This window comes from Suricata suricatta, chromosome 9 (assembly GCF_006229205.1).
Source record: "Suricata suricatta isolate VVHF042 chromosome 9, meerkat_22Aug2017_6uvM2_HiC, whole genome shotgun sequence".
NCBI lineage: Eukaryota > Metazoa > Chordata > Mammalia > Carnivora > Herpestidae > Suricata > Suricata suricatta.
Genome location: NC_043708.1, coordinates 93,489,751 through 93,496,540, shown reverse-complemented (window position 1 = coordinate 93,496,540; position 6,790 = coordinate 93,489,751). Strand labels below are relative to the sequence as shown.

The 6,790-nt window shown below is 38.5% G+C and overlaps 1 pseudogene; it reads right to left on the bottom strand.

Annotated features, from left to right (window-relative positions):
* Window positions 1-351: 351 nt before the first annotated feature.
* Window positions 352-871, bottom strand: LOC115301728 (annotated as a pseudogene).
* Window positions 872-6,790: the final 5,919 nt, after the last annotated feature.

The following is a 6,790-nucleotide window of genomic DNA, read 5'->3' as shown; positions in this document are numbered from 1 at the left end:
ATAAGATAAAGCAAAGACACAAGTGTTTATCTTATTAGAAACAAGATACACCATCACTTATAGTCTTCAAACATTGTTGCACTTTAACTTTCATAATTTGACAACGCATTCATTGAACAATCTCCAGACAACTAATTTTTTAACAGACAAATTAAAGAACACTTTTAAGCAGACATGACTGTCCTAAATTGTTTATTAGGTAAGAATTTTACAAACATTACTTGTATTAACAGTAACCGTGGAGCTGGAGCGTATTGTGTCTTCTCCAAGCCGCACAGAACCACCAATAGTGTGGTGGAACTTGTGACCTTTTCCAAGGCCACGGCTCTTGCAGCCTACAGATGTCAGCCCTCACATCTCCCTGTGCTTGTGGACCAGTTTGGTGATCCACTGGGTGTCAGGATTTCTTCTAATAGCTTTATGGGATGGACCAATAAGGATAACCTCGAAGAATTTGTATGTGGAATCTTCACCAACCCAGTAAGAATTCAAGACTCTCAGAGCCCCACAGTGGTGTCCAGCTCGCTCCTCTGCAACAGATTGAAGGCTTCGGGCAAACTTTAGCTGGTTGACACCAGGATGGACAGGCTTGCCATAGGTAACACCCTTAGGAACGGGGCGTTTGTGGCCACCGCGGCGCACTTGAATCTGATATATGACATAACCTTGCTTGGCCTTGTACCCCAGTCTGTGCACTTTATCGGGGCGGGTGGGGTGGGGGGCCCTGTGGAGCGCAGAGAGCTGGTGATACTGCCAGCAGCGCACCCTGAGAAGAAAGCGCATTACATCCGACTGCTTCTTCCCCCATAGCTCCTGGATGTACTTGTAAGCGCCCATCTTGGGTTACCTTTGATCTGATGGTTGCTGCCAGACGGAAAGGAAAGAGCCTTTTTCTCCCCTTTTTTCTTTTTTAAGCTCATACCCTTATTGTATTCCAAATTCTTCATTTTCTACCAGGATTTCAAGGCACGATTTTACTCAATGCCCACAGCTTTACTATGGCACCAAGAACAGTGTACAGCTTCTTGAAATCAAAGCTCTTGTCTGGTTAGCCATTGTTTTTCCAGTTCTTTGAATCCAATAGATGAATGGAAGCACTGAAGAAATGATCCAGATATCCATATAAAATTATGAGAAATTATCACTCTACAGAATCTCCATGCTTTTGATTGTTTGAAAGACAATCTTTATTGCCTATTAATTTGTTATTTGGCATTAGAGGCATAAAAGAGATACTCTTCAAGACTATAGAGATAAGGATACAGATTATGATAAGTAAACAAACCAGAGAGACAGAAAAACTTTATGAAACCAAGAAAGTGAATTTAAAGTATAGAAATTTTTTTGTTTAAGAAGAAGGAATCTAGTGCAAAATCTGAATCTAGGAATGACACAGATGCTAGTGGTTTAGTGGAAAAACTTTTGAATAGGCAACAAAAAATCCCAGTGATAAAAATCCATTGTCTGGTTGAATCTTCTTTCCCCTTATTATAGCAACATCTGAATACAAGCTTAATTCAATTCTTCAGCTGAAATGTGAGATGCCCCTTTAAGATATAATTCAAGAAAAATTTAGAAGGATTTGGTTAAAATAAAACAGAGGGATACTACTCAGAGAGAAAGAAGATGTGTTTAGTCTAGGCTGGTCTCAGCTCTTTAGCTTAGCTGTCTAAAGATTTCAACATTTCTTTGGAAATAAACTCAGTTTTTCTTTTAAGGCAGCTCAGCTACCTTTGACAGGGAAGGGCTTGAAGTTGTTTCCAAAGAATTTCATTTATTCAGCAGAATAAATATATAGGTTTAACAATTATTTTCTGATTTTCAGCATTCCTAGGAATCATAGAACATCAGTTTCTTTTATTTTATTGCAATTACATTTTATTTTACTCAACTAGATAGCAAAGGAATAAGTTGATTTTGACTCTTTGTAAACTACAAAAATATGCTAATATTAGTACTATTATAATTAAGGTTACTATTGTTCTGCAAGTCAACTTGGCAAAGGGAGGAGGGAGTCTAAAGAAACAAACCGTCTCCTTAGATAAGGTTAACTGGCTTAGCTTAGCCCAGGCCTAAATAAAGATCATAGTTAGCTCCTGGATTAGTAGAGACTGACCCTGAGATCAACCCTGGGTGATTTCAGCAGAGCCTGGGGCTAGACGCTGTCACACCATGGTTGACAGCCAGGTTGCTGGATCCATTTCAAAGTGACTCAGTGGGGCAGAGAACTATTAATATACTTATCACCACAGGTATTAGTTTTAATGTCATTATTGAGAAACTGTTGCAGAGTGTTATTTTACTTTTATTTGTTTAACCATATGTCTATTTAATTTCTTTTACTTGTGCCTATGTGTTTGTTTTGTTCATGCATAGACACTTTTGTTTCCGAGAGTCCTATAAATTTTACAGTTTGTAATCAGGTAGTGAAAAATATCCAATTGGAAAGTGGGTGAAAGCCACGAAGAGGCATTTCACTAAATAGGTTCCTACATAGGTGAGATGTTTAACATCATTAGCAATTAGGGAGATGTAAATTAAAACCACCACTACACACCTACCAGAATGGCTGAAATGAAAAATAGTGACAATATCAAAATTACTGGAGAAGACGCCGAGAAACTGGACCAATTTATTCCTGTGAAAACGTAAATGGTACATCTACTCTGGAAACAGTTTGGCAGTATCTTTAAAAACTAAACAGCAATGACCAGTAAGACCCAGCAATTGTACTCCTGCATGTTTATCCCAAAGAAATTCAGCAATCCCTATCAAAATAACACCAGCATTATTCACAGAGCTAGAACAAACAATGCTAAACTTTGTATGGACCAAAAAGACCCTGAATAGCCAAAGCAATCTTGAAAAAGAAAACCAAAGCTAGAGACATCACAATCCCAGACTTCAGGATGTATTACAAAGCTGTAATCATAAAGGCAGTATGGTACCGGCACAAAAACAGACGTTCAGATCAACGGAACAGAACAGAGAACCCAGAAATGGACTCACAAACGTATGGCCAACTAACCTTTGACAAAGCAGGAAAAAATATCCAATGGAGTAAAGACAGTCTCTTCAACAAATGGTGCTGGGAAAACTGGACAGGGACATGAAGAAAAATGCACCTGGACCATTTTCTTACACCATCCACAAAAATAAACTCAAAATGGATGAAAGACCTAAACATAAGACAGGAAGCCATCAAAATCCTAGGGGAGAAAGTAGGCGAAACCTCTTTGACCTCTGCCACAACAACTTCTTATACAACATGTCTCTGGAGGCAAGGGAAACAAAAGCAAAATGTAGTATTGGGACCTCATCAAGGTAAAAAGCTTCTGCACAGTGAAGGAAACAATTAGCAAAACTAAAAGGCAACCAATGGAATGGGAGAAGATATTTGCAAATGACATATCAGATAAAAGGTCAGTATCCTAAATCTATGAAGAACTTATCAAACTCAATACCCCCAAAATAAATAATCTAGTGAAGAAATGGGCGAAAGGCATGAATAGACACTTTTGCAAAGAAGACATACAGATGGCCAACAGACACATGAAAAAATGCTCAACATCACTCGTCACCAGGGAAATACCAATCAAAACCACAATGAGATACCACCTCACACCTGTCAGAATGGCGAACATTAACAACTCAGGCAACAAGAGTTGTGGGCGAGGATGCGGAGAAAGAGGATCTCTTTTTGCATTGCTGGTGGGACTGAAAACTGGTGCAGCCACTCTGGAAGGCAGTATGGAGGTTCCTCAAAAAATTAATAATAGAACTACCCTATGACCCAGCAGTTGTACTACTAGGTATTTACCCAAGGGATACAGATGTGCTGTTTCGATGGGGCACATGAACCCTAATGTTTATAGCAGCGTGATTGACATAGCTAAAATATGGAAAGAGCTCAAATGTCCATTGACGAATGAATGGATAAAGAAGATGTGGCATGTATATACAATGGAGTATTACTTGGCAATCAAAAAGAATGAAATCTTGCCTTTTGCAACTACATGGATGAAACTAGAAGGTATTATGCTAAGCGAAATTAATCAGTCATCGAAGAAGTCATATGACTTCACTCATATGAGGACTTTAAGATACAAAACAGATGAACATAAGGGAAGGGAAGCAAAAAAATATATAAAAACAGGGAGGGGACAAAAGATCAAAAAACTCTTCAATAGACAACAAACAGAAGGTTGCTGGAGGAGTTGTGGGAGGGAGAATGGGCTAAAAGGTAAGGGGCATTAAGGAATCTACTCCTGAAATCATTTTGTACTATATGCTAACTAACTTGGATGTAAATTTAAAAATAAACACACTAATTAATTAAAAAAAAAAGAAATGCAACTTATGCCCACACAAAAACCTGTATGTGAATACATGTAATGTATACATGAATGTTTATAACACCAACTGTTTAAAATATTAAAAGGGGTTTAATTGTGGCAAGTACATATAAAATTTCCTATCTAGTCCATTTTTTAAAAAATTTATTTTTGAGACAGAGAGAGACAAAGCACGAGTGGGGAGGGACAGAGAGAGAGGGAGACACAGAATTGGAAGCAGGCTCCAGGCTCTGAGCTGTCAGCACAGAGCCTGACGCAGGGCTCGAACTCACGAACGTGAGATCATGACCTGAGCCAAAGTCAGAGGCTTAACTGACTGAGCCACCCAGGCGCCCCGGTCCATTTTTTAAGTGTGTAGTTCCATAGTATTTAAATACACCCACATTGTACAGCTAACCTCCAGAGCTCTTTTCATCTGCAAAACTAAAACTCTATACCCATTAAATAGTAACACCTTACTACTTGTTCTCCTCTAGACCCTGGAACCCACCATGAATTTGACTACTCAAGATACCTCATCTAAGTGGAATCATATAGTATTTTTCTTTTTGTGACTGGCTTATTTTACTTAGCACAATGTCTTCAATGTTTATTCATGTTATAGCATGTGTCTGAATTTCTTTTAAAGGTTGAATAACACCTCATTTTACAGATATATAGCATTTTATTTATCCATTCATCTGTTGAAACACACCTTGGGTTGCTTACACATTCTGGCTATTGTGAACAATGCAGCTTTTATTTATTTAAAAAATTTTTTTTATGTCTTTATTTTGAGAGACAGAGACAGAGTGAGCGGGGGAGGGGCAGAGAGGGAGGGAGACACAGAATCGGAAGCAGGCTCCAGGCTCTGAGCTGTCAGCACAGAGCCCGACGCGGGGCTCGAACCCATGGACTGTGAGATCATGACCTGAGCTGAAACTGGATACTTAACCGACTGAGGCACCCAGGCGCCCCTCAATGCTTTTAACATGAATATACAAACACTTTCCACAACTCAGAAGTAAAATTTCTAAGTCATATAAAAATTCTGTTTAATTTTTTTTAGAATCCTTTGATGCCATATTGTTTTCCAAAGTGTTTAACCAGTTTGCATTCCCACCACAGTGTAATGGGTTCTAATTTGCCCAAATTCTCTTTGACACTTATTATTACTATTATTTTTTATAGCTCTCCTAATTGATATAAGGTGAAATTGCACTGTAGTTTTTATTTTTATTTCTCTAGTAATTAGTTTTGTTGAGCATCTTTTCATGTGCTTGTTGGGCCTTTGTATATCAACTTTGGAGAAATGTCTATCCAAGTCCTTTGCCCATTAAAAAAAAATCTTTTTAATGGTTATTTATTTTGGAGAGAGAAACGCACTCACAGAGCACAAGAGGGAAACGGAATCTAAAGCAGGTTCCAGGCTTCAAGCTGTCAGCACAGAGCCTGACGTGGGGCTCACACCCATGAACTTGGGTATCGTCACCTGAGCTGAAGTCAGACACTTAACTGACTGAGCCACCCAAGTGCCCCCTTTGCCCATTTGTAAGCTGAGTTGTTTGGTTTCTTTTGTTATTGAGTCATAAGAGTTTTTATATGTTTTGAATATTAACTCCTTATCAGATATATGCTTTGCAAATATTTCCCCCATTTTGCAGGTTTTCTTTTTTACTCTGTCAGTTGCATCCTTTGATGCACAAAAGTTTTAAATTTTGCTGTAGTGCAGTTTATTTATTATTATCTTTGTTGCCTGTGCTTTTTAAATTTTTACATTTAATTTTAAAAATTTTTATTTTTTCAATTTTAATTTCAGTAGAGAGAGAGAGAGAGAGAAAGAGAAAGGGAGACATAGAATCTGAAGCAGGCTCCAGGCTATGAGCTGTCAGCACAAAGCGTGATGCTGAACCAGAACCCATGAACCATGAGATCATGACCTGAGCTGAAGTCAGATGCTCAACTGACTTAACCACCCAGGTGCCCTGTTTTTTTTTTTTTTTTTTTTTTTTTGGTAACAAGATTACTTTGGCTATTTGGGGTCTTTTATGGTGCCATACACATTTTAGGATTGCTTGTTTTAGTTCTGTGAAAAATGCTGTTGGTATTTGGATAGGGATTGCATTAAAACTGTATATGCTTGGGGCACCTGGGTGGCTCAGTCAGTTAAGCCTCTGACTTCGGCTCAGGTCAGATCTCACGTTCATGGGTTCGAGCCCCGCGTCAGGCTCTGTGCTGACAGCTCAGAGCCTGGAGCCTGCTTCAGATTCTGTGTCTCCTTCTCTCTTTGCCTCTCCCCCTCTCATGCTCTGTCTCTCTCTGTATCGAAAATAAATAAAACATTAAAAAAATAAAATAAATAAAAAAAACCTGTAGATGCTTGAGTAGTATGGACATTTTAACAATATTTGTTCTTCCAATTCATGAGCATGGACTAAGTTTTGATTTGTGTTGTC